We start from the raw sequence: 27,620 nt of genomic DNA on the forward strand, positions 1-27,620 counted from the left end.
CGGGGTCCTGATCAATTTCATTATCCACGTACACATTGAGAACGTTTTAAAAATCGTGTACTGATCATTACTTTAGATTTTGACCACGTCATTGACACCCGGAGGTTCACAGGAACCGATAAGTTGCTGGATGCAGCCGAGTGGCCGATACACAAACTAACACACAACCCCGTCTCCTGGCTCTTCTGAGGAAACAGCAGCTGCACTTATCTCAAGTGTGAGTCTCCGCATTTTCGGATGATGGAATAATAATTTCACAATATTTCACGTTCACGTCAATCTAGGAAGTTAACATTTTTAATTAATACTAAATTCCTTCTCGTCCTGTAATGTTTTCCCCACGCTAGTCAAACATCTGCGCACAATGAAGCTGTGCTACACAACAGCGCCCACGTTTCTCCACCATATGTCCTGCCCAACTGTTGCCTGGCGTAAAATCTGCAGTCAGAGGTAATGAGACATGCAGTTTTTGTAAATTAATATTAAAGGAAAGAACAAAGCTATGGCGACAATAGCAAGCCTTGTTGTTGTTGTTTTTTCATAGTTATCTGTGCCCAGTGGAAAATAGTACGGTAATGTCGGCTTATTATTAAGGCCTCAAATGAATCAAAGAAGAACAACCTGACAATTCACCTCCTTCTCTAAATTCGAATGCACAGGGAGTTAAAACACACACACACACACACACAAAGCAGAGAGGGAATAAAATATACTTTAAGGTTTTATCCAGCTAGTGTGCAATCGCAGGCTGCTTGCTCAGGGAAATCGGTGCCCCTGGGCTACATCCCCTCCCCACGGCTGCTCACTGGGAGATACTGCAAGAAAGAAAAGGAGGATGTCGGCGTGTAAGCAGAGTGTGAGGGTGGGTGGTCAGTGGAGGGAGCTCCGGGCGGGGGGGGGGAGGAATGAAGCAGCTTATACTTGAGATCATTCTCTTTTATTTATTTGTAAAAAAAAAATTGTGCGGTAATGAGTTTACTTTTTGGCAAATCACGGCCGCACTTTCCTCGACGCGGCAAGCCGTGCCACCAAATCCATCAGCCCACTCAGTATCACTGAGAGAGAGAGAGTAAGAGAGAGGGGCGAGTCGCTGCAGTGTGGCGATGACGCGCTGCCAGAGATGAGTTGTGGTTTTATTTCTTTTATTAGTGCCGACAAAATGCACACACACAGAAAAAACATGAGATATTTCCACCTTTTTTATTCTTTGACAGTCGCACACAAACTCCCATATTGTATTTCAATCACTCAGATTTTAATTTTCCATCTTCCTCCGATTAAACACATCATCTACGGATCAAGAGATGATCCTTCACTTCCTGTTTTGGTATAAACTTCCCTCTCGAGCTGCTGGAAAAAGTATGTAAAGCCTCCTCACTCTTTTTCTCCCCTCTCCTCCCTCCTCCTCCCCTCTCTCTCTCCGCTCTAGACCCTCACCTCAACCTCCTTGACCACCTGTTCCTCCCAACCGTCTCAATTTACTCTGGCATATGCCGAGCTGCAGCTTCCCGGTGGCACAGGCATATAGAGCTCATGCATAACGCAGTGAGTTAATTCTCTCCTCTCCACCTCCAACACCTCATTTATTTATTTGCTTTCCCTGCATAGTTAATAGGAGACACCGGTCACGGCTACACTGATCAGATAGGAAAACGTCTTCCACCTCATGTGGCTTCCTTTTGCATAGAAATCATACAAAGAAGAAATCGTAGAAATTTGCTTTCCAGTTCTCGGGAAATCCAGTAGCACAAGGCTAACGGGAATTGCTGACATCCAATTCTCACTTAGGTTACCAAAATATGAAATATATAAATATAGACCAGCCTTAAAAGTAGCAGTCCACAGTGTAACTCACATTGTTTTTCTTTAAAATTAAAGAAAACAAAACAAGTTTCCAAGATGATGGTAGATCACCTCCTCCTTGTTATCAGATGGGACATGGAACAAGTGAAATGTTTAATTTTCCAAGAGTCTGTGTGTCGGCCTCCTATCTTGCATGTTAAGACAAGTTATCCAACACAATAACCTGTCGTTTATTCTTATAGATTCAGCCATAACATAAACAGGAAATGTGCATTAATGCAACACATTCCCCATGAACCAATGAATAAAGAAAATAGGAAAAATAGATGTCAAAACAAAATGTTTGCTGAGGATGAAATTAGAATATTAAGAAGCCGACTTCCTTCTTCCTCGCACAGAGCACAGACACAGGAGAGCTCCAACACAGCTGGAGGTGCTGGAGAGGGAGGGCGGAGTAAAACCAAATCCTCCCACCTTCACCGGGAAGCTCCGATTGCTTTGATGGCTCTGTGAGACACCTCAGCCGAGTCGCGTCAGGAGCAATTATAACACAAATGACCAAAAGCAGTGCTGAACAAGTCGACTCTGTGACCCGCTGCGTCCCAAGATGAGCGTGGACGTAAAATAGGCCACGAAGAGAAGAGGAGGTTTGCCCTGTGGCGAACGCCCGTCTTTGTACACAACTCATAAAGGCTAATATTACCTTGTCCTTGCAGTTATTGCTTTGTGCCGTCCCGTGTGGGTTTTGTGCGTCGGTGACCTGGAAAAATGATCTTGAGCGAAAAGATGAAGGTAACAGTTTAATTCTGCAGAATTATTCACCGTTGGGTCTACGTGTGTTTGGCTATAGGGAGAATCATTAGGACAATCTGACAAGTGTCTCCCACACAGAGCATCGGAATAATTAATTTTTTGAAGATGCATTAGCATAAATACAAAGTGCTTCAGAAATCAACAAATTAGCATTTTATGTCTGAGGATTTGAAGGCAGCTGGATTTGTTTGAGTCACTTTTCAGAATTAGTCTCTGTGTTTGCAAATAAAAAGTTGGTCGTGGAAAGACGGGCTTTAAGAGAAATTTGAATTAAATCCAAAATGTAAAGTAGTTTCTGTTGAATTTATTTAGATAATACACAAAAGGAATAACAATGTTTGAGTCTGTACAACAACAAGTTGATCTTATATTGAATATCCATCCGTCTGTCTATTATCTGCACTGCTTATCCTATCAGGGTCATATTTATATATATTTACATAAGCGGGTGAACAATGTGTTTAAAGTCTTTTGTTACCTAGCATCTCAACACCTTTTTCATTTTCTTGCACGTTACGCTCAAAGCACACCCATTAATCAAGAGACTTAATGTAACCTATAAGCTTTCAAAAGTGGATTTGGATTTTGGATAAACTCAAAATGCGCTTTAGAGTAGACACGGATTAAAATAGAGCCCAGACGTTCATGGTCGCCTGCTTTAAAAGTTCTCTTGTATCCCTCTAAGTTTTCTCTACACTAACTTACGATACAGTTAAGCATCATTTAATAGTTACCTTTACAATTCATAATAACTTTGTTTGTAACAATTTTAGCCTCATGCACGAGTGGATTTCAGATTTACAGATATCTTAAATATGATATAAAAACCCCAAAATAAACAAAGTAAATCACAAAGAGGCAGAATAAACAACAACTAGTCTTTGTTTTTCTTCAATTTCAGTTCCTTTTGATCTGATTAGTAATATTGAGCCTCTACAATAAACCAACAAACAATGACCCATAGAGATATTGCTTTACAGAATTGCAATAGTGGCTTTGCAATATCTCCAAATGTCCATCTGCAGAGAAATAAATAGGTTTTCCCTCTCAAGCACATTTTTCCTCTTTGTTGAGACAATCATGACTGTGAGAAGCTGTAGAGGCAAAAATATGAATCGCTTACCCGTGCAACTACAGAGAAGAGAGCGGGCCTGACAGCATCAGCACATTCCTGCGGCGTGCTGCTCTCTTATATCACGCAGCCATCTGATGACTGATATTGTGGATTTCTTCATGAAATAAACATGCTGTGGAGAAAAGGAGAGAAAGATTCCAAAGCAAAGACAGAGGAGACGGGAATGAGACAAAATAACCGGAGCCGGGGTGGTAACCCGAGCTGACACGGAGCCATTTGTCTCCCTGTCTGGTGCAAAGGAGCCGAATCTCGAGCCCCGAAAGGTCACAGTGAAGAAACCTGATTGTGGAGCCGTGCAGACCGTTACTGATATAAGGACAAACCCACGACACAAACTTTTGTCTTTTGTCTCTTGTCTCTTTTGATTTTAAGAAGATGCTTTTTTTGTCCATTCCGAGGTTTTCAGCTGGCAAAACAATAGAAATATTTACAGTGGCTCAAGGCAGTTTTTAGACCATTTCACAATTTTTTGTAGATTTAATTGTGTTGTAGTCATCTGGGATTGGTTGCAGTGTTTTGTTAGATTTACAGATCAGTATTCTCATTTTGAAAAATACACAGATTCTTATTCTGTATTCCAGCTTTGACTTGTCTTCAGTGACTCTCCCTCAGCTTTTCACACTTGTACTTGGGCTGTTTATCCAGTTTTTCCTCATAGACCCCTTTCCCATATCATCAGTTTGTTAGGGAAGCATTTGTTTCATGCCTTTTTACTCATGTCTTTTAATAGTAATCCTCAAAATGACTTCCATCTAGCTCGTCTACCACGAAGCCCTGATTGATGGAGTGCTAATGAGATTCTCTTCCTCCCAAAGGGACTGCAGAAGCTTTGTTGGGTCCATGGTCCCCTCCCTGACCAAGGCCCTTCCCTCCCGATCATTAACTCTGCCTTGATGACCAACTCTACGATTCACGGTGGCTCTGAACTTGGAAAACTGAAGCCGTCTGGATCTATTTAGGTATTTTGACCTCACTGCTTAGATTGAGTCCTGACGTGCAGTTACAAAAAACGCTGGCTTGTGTCTTTCTATGTCCGATCAATTCCGTTTGCCACAGGTTGAGTGTAGATTGATGGGCAGGAATCGATGTACAATTAAAAGTTTCCAACACAATAGATAGTAAAAGTACACAAGGTACAAGGGGCTGAATACTTCCTGAAGGGACTGTATAGAGCACTTTAACAACAGATGGGAAAGAGGACAGAATGAAACCAGATAATATTTGGAGCTAAATGCTAACAGCAGCATAATGCTAACACATTGATTTAGCATGTATATGCTCACCATCTTAGTTTAACACGTTAGCATGCTCACATTGGATAGTTACAACTAAATTTAAAATGCAGCTGAGGCCAATGTGGATTTTAATAGTTTTCCACTTATTTGATTAATATGTTTTATCAATTTTGCAAATTTTAAAAAGCACTAAATATCATACAATGGACCATGAAATATTATTTCAATCCAGACAATGGTTCACTAGATGTTTGTATCCAAACCAAATTCCTGGACCAACCTTGTGGTTTTAAAAACAACAAGCCTAAGGTTTAATCCATATAAAGAATGAAGCCAACAATGAAACAATGTGTTTGCAATAAATTCTCTTTTAGCTGCTGAACATGATCAATACAAGCTCAATGGAAAACCCCAGAGACGACGTCCTTCTGGGTTCAAGTGTATTCTACCATCTTCTTGTCTGGCAGCTTTGAAACAGAGGCATCCTTGGAGCCCTAATTTTGATGTGGCTCATTTTTTTCTTTTTCGTTTTTCAGATGTTGGTCGTTCCGGAGACCTTGCTGAAAATGTTGATTGAGCTTTTTGCGAGGATCAGATAGCCTTGGAGAAGAAAGAGAACTGAAGAGAGCTGTCTGGTAAATAATATGATCTACACTGGCCAGACACACACACACACACACATGCACACACGCAACGCAATGTTCGACAAGATTACCCCCCCGAAAAACGGCACGTTGCAAATCATGGAAAGACGGCGGGGAGATAAAAAAGAGAGCGTAAGTGGAAGCTGCACGCCGGGCTTTGTAAAACATCGGGGATGAAACATCGCTTTCCTCATAAGATGATTATGTTGTTAAATGAGATATGGCAATACTCTTGTAAAGCGCTTTAATCCAAGGATCTCCAGCTGCCATGCAAATGCAGCAGATGTCAGCAGGATGACACAAAGCCGAGGAGTGAGGAACCAAAACCGCCTCCGTATTATTTAACAGGGGGAGGAAGGTAGCTGTTGTGTTAATATATTCAGTCGGTCAAAAATTCGCAAAACCGTTTTTTGTTTTCTTCCGAGAAGAAGAAGGAGATGAAGGAGGAGGAGGAGAAACAAAAGCCTCTGAGAAGCTGGCCGAGGCTTTCGTTTTTATTTTTCTGAAGTGGCACAAACTCGGTGATGCTCCGATGTTCCCACCAACTTCTGAGACGCGTCTTCCCGTGTGAAGCTCCCTCGCGGCTCCCCGGGCGTTCCCAGGTGGGATGTTAGGGGCGGGTGGACCGAATCGGAGTGGATTTCCTCGGGGGGCGTTAAAGTAAAATGTCTGATTCAAGGCCCCCCCCCCCCACCCACCCACTCCCCCCTTTCCCCTCCACCACCACCACAACTCTCTTGGTATCCACGTGGATGACATCACGACTGTGGAAGTGCCAGTGAGCCGCCACTCCGGGCCCATTAAATCAGATACCATGATAATTTGGTCTAATTTGCCATCAGTCCCGCTAATTGCATCTGACTGTGGCCTCCGCCGAGGATTGTAATTCCCTTGAACTGGTTAGAGTGACTGTGATGGGTTAGGCTTGAACTTGGTTAATAGCAGGTGATGTACGGTTTGTTTTGCCCATTTTTCATCATCAGCTTTTTTTCATTTTAATACCAAAGCGGGCGGAAATCGTGGAATAATTACGACTCACGATCCGTGGAGCTCTCTCCGGGGACCGTCATCTTTAATTTTTTAATTTTATGTAGCTTCTTTAAGTTTTGAAGAAATCTGATTGTATCATTTAAGCAGTAAATCACTGTTAGAGAAAACAAAGCCGAGATCTGAAACGCTGAGTGACCGCACCGTGCGTCAATATCAAGCTCTCTTTTCCTTCCCCTTTTCTTGTATCACTCTTTCTCTCTCTCTCTCCCTCTCTCTCTGTCTCTCTCTCTCTCCCTCTCCTCCCCTCCGCGGCTCACGGAGCTTTGTGCTCGTGTTTGAGTTCTCGCTGGCTGACAGGTTGTCACAGATAATAAGTTTTAATTCCCCGTGTGGGACCGAGACTCACTTGCCTTGTAATTTCCTCATCATTTTATTCCCTTTTGAAGGCCTGGAATGTAGATTGGTGAGATGTCAGTTTATAAGTGGCCGTAAGCTGAGATAGTAATGTATTCCAGCGCGCTCTGACTCGGACTCTTTGTCAAATTACAGCGAATGAGGCGCATTCTTTCATGTTTTGATTTGGGTATGTTCTCATGTCGCAGGTGCACGATCAATGAGAGCTTTGTTATTTAAATCTCATGTTTGGTCACATGGTTGATACATCTCTCTTTTTAAATATGATAATTCAACACGTCACCTCAGTCTGACAGAGAAACGCTCAGTTTACCAGTTTCCCCTTTAAGTACCTTCTGGTATCATGTCTCTATATGTAAATATCATGTTCCATTTCTGTACTTTGCATTCTAAATAGTTTTGTATGTATCTATCTTTCAACTTCTGTCTATCTGTCTTTCTTTCTTTCTTTCTCTCTCTCTCTTTCCTCTCATCTATCTCTCTCTCGCCTCTCTCTCTTTCTGTCTCTCTCTGTCATCTCTCTCTTGCTCTATATCTATTTATCTGTCTATCTATCTATCTTTCTATCATCCATTTCTCCATTTCTATCTATCTACCTCTCATCCCTCTCTCTCTGTCTGTCTGTCAGTCTATCATCCATCGCTCCATTTCTATCACTCTCTCTATCTGTCTGTCTGTCTGTCTGTCTGTATATCTATCTATCTATCTATCTATCTATCTATCTATCTATCTATCTATCTATCTATCTATCTATCTATCTATCTATCTATCTATCTATCTATCTATCGATCCATCTATCCATCTATCCATCTATCCATCATATTGGTCATTTTAAATTGTCCGATCAGGACGGAGAGACGGGGAAACAAAAGCCAGTCTCAGTGTGAGCTGAACAATAACACACTGTGGTTCAGACTCTGGTGAGTCACAGGGATCTCACTCCAACCCCTGATCCCCATTTGTCCCAGCGGTGATGTGTCTAAACGCACCACAGCCGCTCTGATGGACACTCCGCCTTGAGCTCCTGTTCATCCCTTCCACCCTTCAATGCGACTCTCTCCCCATTCCAGAATAATGAGCCTTTCAGAAATTCAACTCAGGGATCCTGGTCCAGTGGTGTGCTCAGCAGCCCAGATTTCTTGCCTCTTCCCCCCCATTCGCTAAAGCCTCCGCTAGCCCCAGAGCTTCCAGGCCTTGGAAAAAATAAATAAATAAAAAGATTCGCAGCTCGGTCAGCCAAGTGTGCCCGCTGTTCTAGGAGGATAAGTTGGCCGGGGGACTATTGTCTAAGTCCCCCTGAATGTAAACGAAGTGCCCTCTTGCTGTCATCGTGGACGCCTGGCCTGCCTTGTGCCCCGGATGGCTGCTGAGGCTTTTCTCCACCTCATAAAGGATGCAGCTGTGTCGTGTGACAGAAAAAAAGACAAACCAAAGACGTCTGTTTCTGAATTCATGTCCAGCTGCCTTCGACCATTCCAGCACGGCATTGTCACCGCAAGGTTCAGACTTCTGTCCTCCCCCCCGCGGTTGGAAAACGTTGCCTTGTTTCCCCGCCCAACCTGAGCTGGGAACCGGCAGCAAAACCCTGACTTATGACATCTTCCACATATTCCCAGAATAATAAATAGAGGGTGTTTTTTATTCGACAGGTGGATTATTTCAGTGAAGAGACCGATATGCATATATTCGGCATTCAAGCCATTTTCTGTGGTCTCTCCTACTTCCGTGTCACGGGTGTTCCAGGTGACTCCCTCTGGATCCCACGTGATGGATGCTCTTAATGAAGGGTGTTAATTTAAAGTCACCTGCAGGCTATAGCCGTTCCACCCATAAGACTGCATCATCACCCATCCAATGTTCTCTGTGCACTGACAGAGGCAGGCCCAGGGAGAAGCGAAGAGATGGAATTGGATTTGAAGCTCTGAGGCAGGTAATAAAAAGCAACACTCCCACACACACACACCAAGGAATGTGATTTCCCCAAGTACCCCTGGCAGACATGTTGAATTTCTAGCTGTAATGTATAGGCGGCCGAGCTATTCATAACACGGAAGTACACCGGCTGAAGCTTGTTTTCTCATTAAAAGAGCCTTCCCCGCTCCGAAATGTATGGAGCAGGTGAACTTAGGTGTAATGAACGCCCATATATCAGTGTGCAGCTGGCCAACAGGGGGCGCTATGGTGGTGCCCTCGCGCCCCAACATGACGGCATTGCCACGAAAATATTATCTAAGTTTGTTTCTAATATCTTTTCCGAACCGGAGCGCAAGAACGCTGCGGCTAAGGGGGTAGAGCGGGTTGTCCTCTAAACCAGAAAGTAAACAAAGTAAACTTTAGAAGTGCTCAGGTCACGATAACTTCAGGAGAGGCTGTGTGGCTGTTTGCCTGTTTATTGAAGTAGAATTAAGTTATTCGATTTTTTAAGATAGAGATTCTTTCGCCTTATGGTGAGATATCAATATCGTGATTCAGGGCCCGGGTGTATAAATGAATTATAAACCAGAAGATAATGAGAGATGACTTTTATGAAATTAAGTTAAAGCAATAAGTGCTGCTCGTGGGCTTGTAAAAAATATCTTAAAGCTACTTCAGGAAAAAAAAAGTGTTTCTCATCTTTCCCGAGGCGCCATGTGTCCTCGTGCTCCTCTCTCCTCTCCTCGGCTGCAGATCACGACGTGCTCCAACACATTTTACCGTTGACAGAGTGCAACATGTAACATAGAATATCATTTGATGACAGACACGATGAAAACAACATGAGGGAGAAAATAGCCGAGACGTGTGGCGACGAAGTCTCAAGGCTCGACAGCCGGTGAGAAAGTGATGTTTCAACACCTGACAGTGTGTTGAGCTGCACAAAAAGTATTAACGTGTCATTCCCCGGCCTTGCGTTGTGTTTGCCCTGCGCTGTGTTCTGTGGATTGTCATTCACATCAGATCCCTGCTTTATCTCCTCTGTCAGCCTTCAGAAGAATTGCCCCCCCCTGGAGGTTTATGGACGTAATGAGCTAAAGTCAATCGGCTCCTGCGGGAAAAATCGATTCCGATCAATACTCACTTTCACATGCCTTTTGCTACACAGCAGCCGGGGATGCAGGGCTGTGGTTCAATGGATCCAGTGTAGAGTAAACTGTGGTAAACCAGGGACTCTGTGCACAATAGAGAAGCCTCCGGATGCCGTGTTTAACATGGCCAGCAGCAGGTGTCAGTCCTGCCTCAGCCTGACCTTGCGGAAAGGCAGCATATTTCAATTTCCCCTTCAGTAGTTCTGGAGTGGTGTCCGGAGAGGGGCTGGGGGAGACGGCCGCCCATGCAAAAGGGCCCTCAGTAGATTTCTATGCAGGCCACTGGAGCAGCAAGGATGGCCCTAGGCTGGAACTAAGCCCCGGCCCTGCCTCGCTGACACTGATCCGCCTCCCGTGCGTCTCCACACAGACTAAATAAAGCAGCCGTGGTCAGCGTGGGGACTCGGAGGCTGGAGAGAGGGGAGAGGGTTTTCAGCCTGGTGTCGTTTCGGTGATTCTGTCGCAGCCTCTGCCAATAAAAAGACCAACAAAAATCATTTTCTCATTAGCGTTTGTAGCAACTGTGTCACGTTTGTAATGCGGCAACTTGTCACCAGTCGGCGAAGGTGCAGTAAGTACAGAGCAGTCACTCTGGGCTCGTTCTCCACGAGACACTCGGTGGAGAAACATCATTAGTTTATTTTAATGTGCCACAATGGGAGGCTGAGTGACACTAATGGGGGGGGGGGGGCTGCGTAAAAAATGGTGTCAATCTTGGCACTGCAACGCTTCACTAAACAGCACATTAGTGCTAAAAGTATTTCAGGTCTATAAGTATGCTTTCCTCTCTTGAGCTGCTACAATGGGGGGGACAGGGCCACATAGGCAATTCCTAAAATGTGTTTTAATATTCATAATGGGGGGGGGGGGGACTGAGAGTGCAGGCTGTGAAGCAGACACGCTGGAGTGCAGGCAGGCAAACGTCTCAATCCTTCTGATGCATTAGCAGCAGGAGCCCTGAATGGATTCTCCTCTTTCTGTCCAAATACCCTCAGTCAGCAAGGAGGAGGTATCTCAATCGAGATCATGTGACCAGCTCTCACTCGATTAGAGCGAGTGCTTACGGGATGCCAGCGCAGCAGAATGCCTCGGTTGTGCAGAGACATCGGATGTTGCAGCGGTGATTAATGAGCGATTTACAGTGTGATTATAAACAATTCTGCTCATTAAAGCAATGAGATGTGATTAAGTGGTAAACGGAGCCGGACGGGAGCGGGTGCACAGGGCCCCCCTCCGCCAACCCCCGCTGGTGGATGGTGCTCAGCTCAGGGCCACTTCAGGAGGCGGAGAAAAGATGAAGTGAGAGAAGGACGGGGACGGACTTCACCGCCATTACTTTTCAAAACGTGTAATAACCACGAGGTGACAGGGGTCAAGTGTCTTTTTTAAAAGCATCTTCAGCCGGGACGATTTGATATAACAGACAGATAGAGAGAGAGACAAGTCACATGTCAGAAGTCAGGATTCCTCAGGGTTGTAGCTCACCAATAAGACAGATCTGACAGGTGAGGATTTCCAAGTTGTAGAATCACTGAGACAACACATCTTTAACACATGTTTAGTTAAGTTCATCCTTTGCAATTTGTAAATAAAGGAAATATTTAAATAAAAGACAGTTTCCAGGTCTAGGTCTTGAGTAAGTGGTTCAGGAGCAGTGTTTTCTCCCTTTACTACTAACTTCATAACACATCTTTAACACATGTTTAGTTGAAGTTCATCCTTTGCAATTTGTATATAAAGGAAATATTTATATAAAAGACAGTTTCCAGGTCTAGGTCTTGAGTAAGTGGTTCAGGAACAGTGTTTTCTCCCTTTACTACTAACTTCAGGCTTTTTAGCTTTGTAGATCTTTTACAAAAACCAAACCCACCAGATGAAAGAAAACCACCATACATCTCCTTTAAATTACCTGCTCTAATTTGATATGAACAATGGTTCAAATATATGAAATGTTAAAGGTGTGACAACTCCCGCCCACTCATCTGCAGTGAAAGCCTCCGTGGAAATAACCTTGAAGTGATATAAATATTTATATTTTAATCTCGAGTATGAATGAGATTTCAAGAGTATATAACGGTTGCCAAAGATGTGGAATTTCAAGCCAGGTGAAATGCAGATATTGAATTAAAGAAGAATGTGCTCAGAAGAGTGAGCGATCCGCGGCGCATAATATGATGAAAGTGACAAGTCGTACAAATCGAATGCGGGAGGAGAGAGAATTAATAATTCAGACCCGCAGAATCCATCCTGAGACAAGAGAGGGTTGGGGGTGGGGGGGGGAACAGAGGAATAAGAAAAAGACGATCCCCGGGTGTTGGCTCGGTTCCCCTTTTTCTTTACAGGTTTCATGAAATCTGGGACACTGAGTTCTATATGTTTAGAATCCCTGCATGTGTAAAAAGTCGGAAATCAAACCCTCAGCGCCGCCGTTATCGGAGGGAAGTGGCTACAGGAAATGCAAAGGGGTGGGTGGGGGGGGGGGGGGGTTCAAGTCGGGGTCAAGTGGAAGTTGTGCGCTCCACTCAACCTGTGCGTATTCAACAAAACACAACACGCCGCCTGAATTTGCATTGATCCCATTGAAGCGGGGCCAGTCAGCGTGTCCACCGGGGTTAATAACCCCAGCCCCCTGCTGCAGTACACTCTCCTAAATGATTCAGCCGAGGTGGAGTGACCTCCGCCCATCGTCCTCGCGGAATAAAAACCGTGTTGACTTGTTTATTGTTTTTCGGCCGCCCTCCTCCGTGCCCTCTATGAGCTTGTATTTGATTCGCCCCGGCCTCTGGTGATGCTTCACAGAGACGCCCTGGGTGCCGGTTTGTGGCGGCTCTGGGACTTTTTCCGTCTCGGGGTCGGGGAAAACCCTGTGGCTGTGCTCGTCCTCCACCTTCTGATGCATCCAGATGATTAGTTTGTGTTTTCCTCTCCTCTCACCCTCCCTCCATCCGTCTCTCTCTCTCTCTCGTTCATTCAAACACATGTCTTGTATAATGCTGCCAAAGCTTCGCTCAGCCACAAACCCTCAGGACATGCTGATGGGGAGGCCAGCGTTCACGCTCAGCCGCGTCCACACACACACATGCACGCACTGTCATCCCAACAAGCCCCCCCCCCCCCATCGATCCTGTGGCATTCGCACGATAAGCTCCATCCTGCCAGTTTTTTTAGCTGCCTGGCACCAACACGCGTGTGAAGCCTCCGAGACCTCCTCCATCGTTCCTCGAGAACATCATCATTTCGCCCGCCGCTGAACTGTAGGCATCCTCGTGTATCAGCATGTGTAACACCCACATTCCTTTGGTTTCCCCCCCTCCCCCCGAAAAGAAACTAATTAACTATGTGTGAACCAGCTCAGGAGGTGCGGCTGACAAGCATGTGGCTAAATCTGTGCTTAGTCTCACCCTCCTCTTTCTCGCCGCCCTGTTTTCTTCTCGAACAGCGGACACTTCCTGTCGGGTTCGGTTACTAGCTTATACGTAGATTGAACAAAAAGGCTCCGTTAAGCTGAAAATCCAATCTGAAGTGAGCTTGTGGCAAAGTCCTTTTTCTTTTAAATAACTAAATGATGCATGAACTCCAACCGTGGCACGAGTCTGTGGCAGAGGTGAGAGCGAGAGCAGTCTCTCATGGTATTTGTCTCGTTGACTTTACACTATGCAGGTCGGGCAAAACATTTATTCTCGCTGAATTCCATTTTTTTCTTTCCTGTCGTATTAAGCTCGTAGAAAAAGCACCGGGCTCATATTCTTGGGGGAGCCGGGGAAATTGGTTGCTAAAATAAGGCTGACCTTGCACTTCCCCGCAGTTCAGCTGGAGAATCTGACTAATGAGGCGAGGTGTGCATCAATGAGGAGCACAGACAGGGCGTCAACACCAGGAACCTGAGTCCCCCCCCCCCCCCCCCCCCCCCCCGCCACTACACAGGAGCGCTGCACACAACAAGCCAGGGCTGCTCGGAGCATTATCACCAGGATGATATCCATGAGGCAAAACAACAGAGACTGAGCAACAGGGCCCTCTATGTGGAGAAAAAACATACGTCTGACTCACTGAACCAAAAGGTGCATTACCCACAATCCCCAGCTTGAGGAGTGGGACGTTCCCTCTATTCCAAGTCAGGAACCATCAAACTCATTTTGAAGCTGCTCTTTTCAGGTAGAGCATTTGCCTTTAAAGCTAGAAATTAAACGAGTCGTATTTCACTGCCACACCATCATCTTCTGACTGTGACGGACAGATCCAGCAGAACAAGAAATGACCCACAATGTATACATTACCCACAATGCACCTGAAGAGTTAGCCCCTCCAGCAGAGATAAGGCGCAGGCTGCAGAGGTCTGGGAACCTCATTTCTCTCTAACTCCACACCCCCAGACTTTTTCACTTTCAAACATGGAGTCTACAGATTCGACCTGTGACACCACTTCGGGGAATTTATGAGCTCCTCGCCGAGCTCCCTCCGGAGCCACAAATCGCTTTATTCAACTTTTTTTCAAATAGATCTCCCCAAGAAACCTGCAGACTTTGATGTGTAAAAATCAGCGGAGCTCCGCTTAAGGTTGTTCCAATAAAACAAGGAGTTGTCTGAGACATGAAGAATTGTGTTCACAACCTCTTTATGTCTTTTTTCTGTTTTCAGCTTCAACCTCTTTTATTGTGACTGCTCTTGCGTGTGGGTTCGAGCGAGTTTGATGTGATAAGAAAAACACCAATTACTGTTAATGCGATGGTTGTGGGTTCAGGCCTGTTGTTTTCCATCGGGGGATCATTTTCGTGTCTTGGGGGCAAAGTGCGACCACAGCACAGCCTCTCAGTGCACGTCATGCTCTGGACGCAAAGCCCCGGGCTACACTCTTCATCGCCAGAATAATTCCTTGTACCGTCCCTTCTGATTTGGGGGGGGGAGCGAGAGGGGCCGAGAGACGCTCTGGCCTACATAATCATAATGAGCCCGGCCCGTTCACTTACAGACGGCGGGCTAACTCGGCCAGACATGTGGCTTAGGTAATAGGGGAGACAGAGAGTGACCCGGCTGGAGAGCTACGTGGGAGAGGAGCGTGATTGGCTATCGATGAGCCCTCTGCTAATCTCCTGTGAGAGGTCCGACAGTGAGCGAGAGGGAGGAGAGTCGCTGCCTCCGAGGCACATGCAAGAGGAATAATGAGGCTCTGCATGGGCTCATGATTACCTCAGTGCGTCTGCCCCTCATGGTCTGAGCATGAAAAACACTGTCATACCGACACATGAGAGAAGAATACTGATAGATTGAAGTGTTCAAAACAGATAACCATGTTTATGTATCTTTTTATTAGTGTATATATATGTATATATAAGTGTATATATACATTTGATACACACTCAATAATTCATTATCGAACATTGAATGATAGATTTGAAAAGTTAAAACCTGATATACATAGAACCACTTATTGTTTTCAGGGTCGATGGGACAATGAGCCAATCCCAGCTGACATTGGGCGAGGGGCGGGGTTACGTCCTGAACAGGTCACCAGCCTATCACAGGGCCGATATAGAAGAGGAGTAAATCCTCACCTACGGTATGTTTTGAGTCTTATTGCACACAAATGATGAGAAAGGGTTTATGTGTTTATATATATATTTATCTATGCTGGGATTTTATCTTATAATATGCTCTTAATTGGAAATAAAGCCAGACTATCTCAATTTGAATGGGTCGGCACATCATGATTCACAGGATGATAAGTTAAATTGTGCAAATTATTGTCATAAGTTATTTTGTGCGTTTGTTGCATGTTGGAACTTAGAATGAAACCGAAAGCCTTAAGGTTTCATAAAGTATGTTTATAGTGCTCATGATAGTTTTGTTTTGCTTTGTTTTAGTTAATATGATTTCCATTGTTCTGTGGGATGTGCAGTTTATGTCCTGGCTGTTTCATCTTTTATGGACCATGATCTAAAGTTAAATTGGATTGAATTGAAAGGGTCCGGTCGTACGTGCACACACACACACACACACACACACACACACACACACACACACACACACACTCACACACTGACAGACACACTATCACACACACTGTAACACACAAGAGCAGCGAGCAATGCCAATGTTAATCTGAGCAAATGCACGGCCCATTAGCTGTTTTGCGGCGGTAATAAAGTCCCTGTGCAAGATTCATGGCTCTGTGCTCTCAGCCCCTGTCATGATGTAAGAGCAGCTTGAAGTTAACTGCATATCAACTTTAGAATGAGCCATAAAAACAGCCTCAAAGTAAAGATTGATCCGTCTCGTTCTTTTTGAACTTCGCCGCGTTCTAACGCTAAAAATTACCAGAAATAGTTTGGTTAATAATGTAGAATTTATCGAAAAAAAAAAGTATCTCCAGTAATTAAACATCATTCTTTCGCTGTATCCAATTAACACCCTCACACCTCTGTGAAGATGTTTCCTATTTCTGTCCTCCTGTAATTGTTCTGTTTTACAGTCTGTTCATGTTCGCTTCCCTCCATCTGCCTCGCCTCCGATTCCAGGGGCTGTACAGTTTTATGTAAATAAAGAGGTGATGAAAAAAGAGAGGCGACAGAATCTCTCCTCTGAAATGACAGAAGCTGCCACAGTCGCACCCAGCGTGTCTGTGGATTCTATTCTCTTTATTCTCCTCGATCCTACAGAGGTGGCGCCGCGGCACGTGTGAAACCGAAAACCGACCTGACAACTGTCTCATTCATTTGCAGCCGCAGCTTGTTCCAGAAGTTAGAAACAACAGTCCTTTGCATTTTTGCATCTCTGGCGAAAAAACTGTAAATGCTTGCAAAAAAGGAAAGGGAAGAAAGTACTACGTCACCCCCGGGCCTCTCTCTCTCTCTCTCTCTCTCTCTCCCTCCCCCTTTTCCCTCTCTTTTCTATTTCCACTGATGTACACCACAGACAACACCATATAAAGAACCACTCTTATCTTATTTGAGCAGTTGCTTTAGGTATTTCTGCAAACTCCGCGGGGCCGGAATTATAAATCACCGTGAAACAAGATGGCAATCAGTGAGTATTGTTGTGAGAGGAGACTAATGAAACCACCCACCCTGGTAAATGACCTGGAGATCTGCTGTGATACTGACTCCCCACAGTCGCTGAGATGTGATATACTGGATCTCTCTCCCCCTGATGCGTCCCTAGGCCGGCCAAGGCCAGATAAGGCCACCGAGGCAGAAACAATGGGGCCCTTTTGTCTGTTTATTCCATTTACGGGAAACTCCTATTTCTAGATTTTGGCTCCTGAACCACCGTGGAGGACGTTACAATTTCATTTCGAGAAGTGTGTGTGTGTTCGTGCACGCTGCTATTCCCCACGGTAATTCACGTTTAATTGTAAATACGCACCACAGCCTTTCTTTAGAATAAATTAGCATGTGTACTATTGTTGCTCTGCTCCTCCACGCAGCTCAGAATGATCAAAGCCGCGAGTTTGTTTGAAGAATGAAGCGTTCAGCATATTTTAGGTTAACAAGAGCTGAGCCTTCCCTCACCGGCAGTTGGCTACTGCCCCCCACCCCCCACCCCCCCACACAACCAGCCTCATCTCATCACGTAAGAGACGTTGACTATTTGTATCCTTCCTTTATCACTATGTTCACATCTGACCATACATGGCTACGAGCTGAGTGCCTCCCCAGACGACATCGTTATTATCTCCGACTGTCGCACTAAATCACCTCATTTATCTCTGATTGGCTCTGACAGAGGCCTCGAAATAAGATACAAGGAAATAAAAAAGAGGAAAAACACTTGTGGCATCCACAGGAATCGACCGTCACCATAGTGTGGTGATGCAACATGTGGCTTTAATTGCCGAGCACCCGCAGAGTAACCCTTTACTGGGTTTAGTCCAAGTGGCGGTGTAGGTGCATGCATTCGCTGACCCTGTAGCATGGGCCGGGAGGCGCTTAGCATAAAGAATAGAAGCGGGGGGGGGGGACAAAACAAATCGTCACAACGACGCATTTCTGTGATTATGTTTTTTTTTAGTATGCCTGCCCTCTAGTGGCGGGACGTTGCCATGTTCATCATTAGGGGTCAACTTAATCATACTATGCATTGTCTCAAGGGACAGGGCAGATCAATACTCTATATCATAGAGCTAAATCAAAACAGTTCCACCAATGAGGGAGCACTTGGCTGACGTCTGCCTCGTCCTACTATAGGTTTCGAGAAGAGGGAAGGAAAGGAGGGAGAGAGCGGAACGAGAGAGAAGAGGGGAGGAAAGAGGGAGAGAGCTGAAACGAGAGAGATGAGGGGAGGACCATGACCCTGCTGTTGTTTCTGTTGTTTCTGAAACACTGAATTGTGTTTGTGAAACCATATAACTGTGGCTGCCTTCAGAACATCCCACTCAGCCTCTGTTGGGCTGCTGGTCTGCGCTCTCACCTTAAAGTCCAAGAGGCGATTAACAGGATCATACTTCTAGCAAATGCCTTTTGTGATTTCCAGTGTGTGTGTGTGTGTGTCTGTGTGGGTGTGTGTTTGTGTTCTCAGAAAGGATTAAGATAGAGCCTGAGTTATGGCGGCTGCCTTAAGAGGGAAATGGAAAGGGTGGGATGGAGAAAGAGAGACAGTGATGGAGGGAGTGAAAGAGCGAGTGTAAGAGAGGGAGACGGACCTGGCGCCCTGCACTCAGCACTTTCACTGACTTAGCACAGCAGTGTGGATGTCACCCGGTCTTAAATCACTCCCAACCTTCTCTCAGCTCCATTTACATTTCAGGGAAATCCTCCTGCCTTGAGCCAGAGAGGTTGTTTTACTTAACTGTCTCGGGATACAAATATCAATTACTGTAATGTAGCTCCTGTTGAAGTGTGTGTGTGTGTGTGTGTGTGTGTGTGTGTGTGTGTGTGTGTGTGTGTGTGTGTGTGTGTGTGTGTGTGTGTGTGTGTGTGTGTGTGTGTGTGTGTGTGTGTGTGTGTGTGTGTGTGTGTGCGGCTGCTGAATGATGGAGGACTTAATAAAACCAAAATAACAAAAGCTTTCCTATCAAGCAACACATAAATATAATTTATTGATATGTAGCAAACTGTACTGTGTACACAGATTTGTTAAAATTTGTAATTTGTTTTAAGATTCCACTCGTCATAACGCTGTTCGGTTTCTTACAGCTAGAGGGCGCTGCTCTTCGAGATCAATGGGGTTCGACTCTTTAACAAAGCGCTGTCCTCTGAAGTGCCCACAGTTCTGTAACGGAGCGACAATGGAACATCCCTGATTGGACGAGGCCATTATCCTGCCATGAGCTGTGATCGATGGCCTGTGCACGTTACAAATCACTCAGGAGTATTAGATTGCTCATTAGCATGATGATGGGGAGAGGATGGATCTTAGGTTAATGACAGATGAAGAGTGTAATAAGGGTGCCCCCCCCCCCCCCCACCCCCCAGAGCCTCTGTAGGGCACTTGTTAGTGTACTTGGGAGTTGTGCTAGGGAGTAGATGAAGACTCCTAGGTGAGTAAGTGAGTTCAGTCCTCAGTCTCTGTGTTGTGGCTACGGCAGTTGTGTTGTATCTTTTGCATATGTGTTGTATCTCTTGCTGTTGTGTTGTATCTCTTGCGGTTGTGTTGTATCTTTTGCGGTTGCGTTGCATCATTTGCAGTTGTGTTGTGGCTATGGCAGTTGTTTTGTATCTTTTGCAGTTGTGTTGTATCTTCTCTGGTTTTGTTGTATTTTTTGTGGTTGTGTTGTATATTTTGCGGTTGTGTTGTATCTTTTGCATTTGTGTTGTATCTCTTGCAATTGTGTTGTATCTCTTGGGGTTATGTTGTATCTCTTGCAGTTGTCTTGTATCTTTTGTATTTGTCTTTTCCATTAATGTGTAACACTCATCCATCACAGAGAGCAGCCTTTCACTCTGATGTGTAACAGGTTTGCGCTCCACATGAAAGTCGTACAGCCTTGTGAAGTTTTGTGTTGAGATCTTTTGCACCTCAGTGTCTCAGTGTCTCTTTTATTTCCACTAAATCCTGGATGCTGCACCGTGGAGATGAGAGCTACACACTCATGAACAGAGTCTCCTGTTTGTTTGGTCGCCGCAGAGCTGCAGGGCTTTTTGTCACTGGATTTATGTCCCCGGCTCCTCCTCTGGCTCTCACACACACACACAGACACACACACAGAAACACACACAGACACACACACACAGCTGGAACTCTCCACTAATGTTAAATAAATAAACAGGGATAATAACTGTTTCCCCGACTTGCCAAACTTAAGCTTTTGATCTCCGTTGACTTTACCACTAAGAGAAAATAATATTAATAAAGTATTGTAGATACTGTTGACTACACTCAAATTAAAGCAGTATAAACAATGCAACCTTCGCAATAACGCGGGGCTGTTTGAGATCCCAACCTTTCCACCCGTCTCCCAATTTGCAAACTCTGCTGTAAATAAATGTAAAACAGCTGCAGACACTCGCTGGTTTGTGAGCTTAGGCAATATCAGCCAGCGGCGCGGCTGCTGGGACCGCTGGCTGTTTTATTGCTCTGCGTGTGGGCCACCATCATGACATTCGCTGGATGCTAATTTTCTGCCTTCGGGTTGTTGTCTTTCATCCTCGGCGCCATATTTGCATCGGCATTAATTGTGAAAGCTGTGATGTGGTTAAGTTAAAAACTCTCTGCTGCGTGTGTGTGTGTGTGTGAGTGAGTCAGGTGGATTGCCGGGTTTATCCAGGTCACTAGATTGTGTATAGACCGCAATGGCAGACATGCTTTGTCGGGATATGGCCGCAGAGGGTAGTAGATTCCATGTAACTGCAGGCGTTGGCATCTAATGTGGGGGATTATTATCGGAGCTCTCATTCTTCTTCTGCAAAGCCCAGCGGAGGCTTGTGGGCAGCGACAAACTCAGAGAGCACAACATAAACTTTACACATACTCTCTGCTCGCATAAGCTGTTTTCCAGACATGAACTCTGGAAAAAGTCCGGAGCACGGACTGTAAACAAAGATGGACGACGTGACGACTCCTCAAAAGTGAAACCGAAAGGGTCTGGAGCTCCACCGGGTGGCTCCTCCGTGTTAGTGGATGGGACAGGGACCACATTAAAAAGTCAAAGGAAACAGCCCCTGAGGAAAAATGTTCAGACTTCAGTGCACGTCTGAAAACAGCTTGTGTATTCGCACATTGGGAGGAACAAAAAGAAAACCCCAAGGGCCGTCCCGGGTTCAGAATCCCCCCATTTCTCAACTCGTCTACATTTGAAACATAATGCTTAACTCCCTGGATGGTATTGTACATAAATAACCACTCTCCAGATCCCTTCTATACCAGAGATGGATCGCCCCCATTAATGCAGGTTTGTGCTGCTCAATAATTTAGCGTGAGTGAAATGTGTCGGGTTATGAATACAAGCAAAGAAGGAAAAGGGCTCCGACAGAACTGGGTAAGATAATGGGAGCGCGGCCGTCCCTTCTCATCTGGGATAAACTGTACCAGGGTAAGCAATAGTCTATTATATCAGGAACGCCCTTGGAGAAAGAAGCATTTTATTGCCTTTTCCCCACTTTAACAACGCTACGGCCAGAAAACTCTGAGCTGGATATATGCATGAGCTCGTCCTCGGTGTCTCATTCACAAATGAAACAACCAAATTGGAGCGTCTCCGGGCGCTGCTGTGAACAATGGAAGGATGTGTCTGGGTTTTTGTTTTGACCGCGCGCCACTGAACTCCTCATAACCTTCACAAATATTAGAAAGAGACGCGAGTGTTAGTTTAATAAACTTATGCGAGGCCGCGAAAAGGACAAACACCTTCATGATGTCGATTTTAAGTTTTGTTTTGAAACGACGGTAAAGCTCGGTTAAATATGCAAATCGCCGACGGTTTTGAAAAATCCTGTTTTTCACAGCATCAAAGCTCATTTACGATTCACACCTCCTCCTCCCTCTCCTCCTCTCGGATGTGTTTCAGAGGACCTGTTGTCAGCGTCCTCCAGATGACATCATCGGGGTATGAATTCAAAAGATTGTGATGAATTTCAACTGTTTTGTTGAAGGGAACCAAGGTGCCCCTCTTGGATTCATGGGGCGGGGGGGGGGGGGATTTCTTATTTATGCGTATCTATAAAATCTTTCAATGTTTTTTTAAATTCATCTATTTATTTTAAAATCCTGCAAACTGTCAAAATCAGGGTTGTTGATGCTGTAACAAAAACATTTTAATTGGTTCTCATCACAGTGATACGTGATCAAATGTGTATTTCCCTGCAAGTTTGGTTTTAATTAATAAGTTGATGTTATTAAGAACAGGGGGAAACATCAGGATCGACGGTGGAGAGACCGACTCCGACTCCAGACGACCCCAAGATGGTGGCACCTGTATCTGAAGTATTTTTAGCTGAATATTTTAAAGACTTATCCTCTGGGGACCATGAATATCCAGACACATTGTAATTCAAACCCATCGTGTAGCTGTTCTGACAACACACACTTCAAAGTCGGTATATAAATAAATATACTACTTATATTCATCAATGCAAATTTCTTCAAACATTTCCATATGGTTGAGCTCATGCCTCAAAGCTTCCACAACATGTAACATACGCACACAGGAGGCAGAGCGACGTGGTTTCTATTAACGGCGGTAAACACACAAAGATTTCATGTTTCTGTTGCTTTCTGGGAAAAAGGGAGAGATATTGGCTAGTTTCAGACAAACAGAATTCCATCCACACAGATGGTGCGTGTTTTGCAGGAGCCAGCCACACTGAAGGTTGTTACACTTTTATGTTTCCTTTGATACCAAACATATTAGTGGGTTCTTTTGTTTCATGTACCACGTCCACACATTTCTGATCCAGTTTGGTTCCAAAAGAAACATCTTTCAAGTAGTAAAATGCACAAAATGAGCCTGACAATGCACACTGTTTAGTGTTTTGACTCATCAATGTTCAATTTTTTTCTTTGGCCAGATCCTGTTCCAGAAGCTCGGAGCCAATTGTGCAGAAGGTAACTGATTAAAATATGGGTTTCGCTGTTTCTCAGCTCAGACCCTTGTAAACTGTTGTTTCACTTAAGAGTTTGAGTTTTTTTTAGGAACTGACAGAGCTGCGTGAGGGGCCTTTAAAAACCTGGATTCATCATCTAACAATATGAAACAGGATATTCAGGAATATCACGTGTTTAATTCATAAATCAGTGGCCACATTAATGCTTGTATTAGATTTTAGATACTTGATTTTCACCAGAACAAGATTCAAATTAGACTCAATTAAACCTTATGCTCTCATATATTCACATGTGATTGGCTGGACTGTAGTGGCCTTCCTGTATGGGAATATTTTATTTAACCTTGTGTTTGAAGGCCTATAAACACATTGGTTTGTCCTTAAGCCAATTTCGTTACACAAGAATAAATGAAGGGTAAAACCATCTGGTTGAATGAATTGAATTACTTAAAGACAAACTGTGTTACCCTCCTGAATCCCAGTGTTATCAATCCTTCCCTTTTCTGCAGTGCAGCTTGGGTGCAGTTAACCAGCTGAAGCCGACCGAGAGCACGGCCCTGCAGCTTCCTGTGCTCAGGTCCATGTCTGTGTGAAGCCTCGCTTGACTTAAAAAATCCATTTCCATAACATGTTACTTCAATAAGTGAAGCAGGGAAAACGGACCAGGCGGCTCGTGATTGGATATGAAACACATTCTATGCTTAAAAAATCCATTTCCACAACATGTTACTTCAATAAGTGAAGCAGGGAAAACGGACCAGGCGGCTCGTGATTGGATATGAAACACTTTCTATGCCATGTTAAGTATGTGCTTCCCGTGTTGATGCAGCCGTTGAACACGTCTCACGGTGAATTGAATGTCTTCAGGGACTCTGAGACGGATAACTACAGAATTGTTACAGACAAATGCCCCATCCAGGAAACATTTCATGAGGGAATCTAATGTGAAAGAACTTAATGACTCTTTGATATCACTGATGTGTCTCAAAGCTGGGTCAATTACCCACGCTTGTAGGACAGCTGACGAGCAGCTTTTCCCTCCATTCTTTTCTTTCATAGCCCACAACAGCACTAGGCTGGTTTCAACATGCCGAGTTTCCCATGAGGCCCAGTGACCCCACCTTCCAAAGAGCAGCACATCTTAGTTGCCTGGAAAATTATCATCTGTGCTGGGAGAAAGAAAAGAAAGAAGAAGAAAGGCTCAAAGTTTGTCTTAATTTCTTCTGTCCTGGCGTTGTGATGTCTCTGTCCCAGTGCCAGGGCGCCTGTGGCCACTTCTCCTCTGTCCTCTGGATATTTAAAACAAAAATGATCCTCCACTGCATCTCCCTTTTCTTTTAAACAAGTCCGACAAAGCTGTTTCCAAATAATAAGGTATCACGACTCAAGAGAACTGAGGCTTCTAAACTAATAAATTGTTCAGATTAATTTCAGATTAAATGATTGCAGACATTCAAAACTATTTCTGAAATATTCCAGAGGGGCTGGACGTAAGAACGCAAATGTCCCAGTCAGTTGCAAAATTGTAAAATGAACACGTAGAAGAAGCCAACTTAAATCAACAGCAAATTAATTATTTTATAAGTCATCCTGATGGTTTGATCCCTGAGTCCGTCCTTCTGAATGTTGAAGTGTCCTTGGGCAAGGTACTAAACTGCCCCCTGACGTCTCTGCTGCTAGTGTCTGATTGAAGTGTGATAAGAAAACTGTCCTGGGATCAGCCATGTGTGTTCATCACGCCACATAAATACAAACCATTCACCTTTAAGTGTTTCATGGCCCTTTCAATAAAGATCAAGATAACACAAGGTAAAACTGCAGTAAATAATATATAATGCAGTAGAAAAGAGGTTTGACAATAACACTCACACCCAACACAGGATAATAAACCACAGATTCTGTCGGGGGGGGGGGGGGGGCTCAGCAAACACTAATCTTTCTTTGTTCCCTCTCTGGTTAATAGTCTAATCATTTGCCACGAACAACCACTGCCATTATATCCTTAGCAAATTGACAGTGACTACAACAATAATATAATCACTCCTGTGACCAGATGTGAAATTAATCATAATATGAAGACATCCAATCATTGGTCATAGGATCTCGCACGGTTGTATTTTATTAGAGGAAGAAAATATGCTTCTGATATGACAATTATAACAGCAAGGGTTTTTTCTATCTTGTAGATTGAATGGATTGGGACGGTGTGTGTGTGTGTTTGTGTGTTTGTGTGTTTGTGTGTGTGTGTGTGTGTGTGTGTGTGTGTCGGTGCTGGAATGCATTTGGAAGGAGGCCTCTTATCTGACAGTGCGGCTGCAGGCCTTGGCAAGTCCACCAGGATCCTTACTGGAAACCTTGGATTCAATATCTCCTCGGCCTCGGGTTGAAATAAGGTTCCTCTACCTCCCCCCCGTGTGGATGGTTGTTTGAATTTTAGGATACACTGCCCCGTCCCCCGAGATTCTGCTGCTAAACTATGTTGAGCTCTCCATTCTTGCACGGCACACCACGGCGTGCAGTTAACTGAAAACCACCAGGGGCTTGTTCGCCTCTGGAAATTCTTTATCTCTCCCACAGACGGAGGTGGAAATAAACAGGCTGCTTATTTTCAAACCAGCGACCTTTGGCTGGGCTGGAACGACAACAGTCGCTAGCTAATGAAGCTACGCTAATCCTTCGTGTTCGGGGGAGTGGAAGGATGCGTCTGTCTGCTGTGGTCGATGGAGCCGTGGAAATGGGAACAGCCAAGTTCTTCTGGTGCAGCCTCCGAAGGATTGTGGCCCTCACATCGGGACACAGCTTCTGATTGGATTGTTTAAATCTGATTTATTCTATTAAAATGAGGATCTTATTTTGGTAACACATGGAGATATCCTGCTAACAGTTTGTTCTTCCCAGATGTCATATTATTGATTTGTCCTTCATGATATTGTGCATTGCCTTTTTGCTTACTTCTGTGAGTAAAGCCAACATTGACAGCTACTAGGTTTCTAACTGATTCCATGTTCTTCTGCCCTTTTATTCTTGCTTGTGGAAAATGCTCAAATACATAAATACCCTCCACTGCATGCACACGGTGCTTTACTTCACCCGAGTGTGTGCTTTAATCTGACATCTGGAGAAAAAGCTTAAGGGAAGACTGTGCCAAGTTATAGTTTCTAAGATATGGCAGGACCATCTGCCCAATCAGGAGTAATGTTGAGTAACAAGCATAGTGAACATATATCATCATTAGACCATAATACAAATACATAACAATAATATAAAAAGGTCAAAATCACCATACCAGGAAACTACATGTTGAATATTATACTCTGCCCCCTTCCTCATTTTCATATTTTCATTCAATTGGGATTTTAATGGCTCAACCTTCTCTACTTGTATATTCCACATGTTGTTATATTATTTATTAGTTTTATTATAAGCCCTGTTTGTCTATATTGTTGTTACTTCCTGATGGTTCAATGTGTTTGAAAAAAGACTACCTCAGCCTAAGATCTGGATCACGGGACATATCAACATTGTTATATAATAAATAAGTAAACATATAATAAAGGAAAGAGAAAAGTATGAATGTGAGATGAGCTCAGTCTGATTTAAATGTTCTTTCATAATAAGGTAACATAGTCAATCGTGTGCGGATCTTTCCAAATAAAAGACATCTGACCCTTTAGTTTTTATTCTTAATCATGTTGATCTGATAGAATAAAAGCATCCCACTCGTCTTAAGTATTTATCTGCTGCACTTTAATAATTCAAATTTCATATTAAACACTTGTGTCCCTGTCAGGACCCTGTAGATGGTTTTCTTGTGATCTGATTGGTCAGCAGCTGCTCTGTTGACAGGTGCTGGTAATAAGTGAACCAGCTTCTGAAGTTACCTGGATAACCTCCAACCCCTGATTGATATGCGCAGCTAGCACCTAGCACCTAGCTAGCATGTGGGAGTGAGGACCAGGTGGGGTGATGCGGCGGCTGCTAATGCTAACATGCTAACACAAGTAAGGACCGTTTGGCCTGAGGTGGAGGCCGTGAGAGGAGGCTGAGAGCCGGCTGCTGACAGAGGGAGGGACCCGGTCCTCACCCCGTGGTGGACCGGGTCCTGGAGGAAGTTACCTGGACAGACCGACAGCTGCTGGAGCCACCTGTTCTCCAGGGGTTGAAGGTAAGGTGACGTTTTTTAATTGATTTGTAGGCACTGTTATCTGTGCATAACCTGGACAGGTGTGCTGATGTGTGTAGTTGTTGTTGTTGTTTATGCAGTTGTGTCTGTGGCCTTGTTTACACTTTCGTTTATGCAGTTGTGTTTGTGGCATTGCTGTTTACACTTGTTTATGCAGTTATGATTTTGGCCTTGTTGTTTACGCTGTTGTTGTTGTTGTTGTTTATGCAGTTGTTTTTGCGGCCTGGTTGTTTACACTGTTATTGTTGTTGATGATTATGCAGTTGTGTTTGTTGCCTTGTTGTTTACACTCTTGTTGTTGTTTACGCAATTTTGTTTGTGGATTTATTGTTAACACATTCACATTCACCAACAAATTAAT

This window comes from Platichthys flesus, chromosome 24, assembly GCF_949316205.1.
Source record: "Platichthys flesus chromosome 24, fPlaFle2.1, whole genome shotgun sequence".
Classification (NCBI taxonomy): Eukaryota; Metazoa; Chordata; class Actinopteri; order Pleuronectiformes; family Pleuronectidae; genus Platichthys; species Platichthys flesus.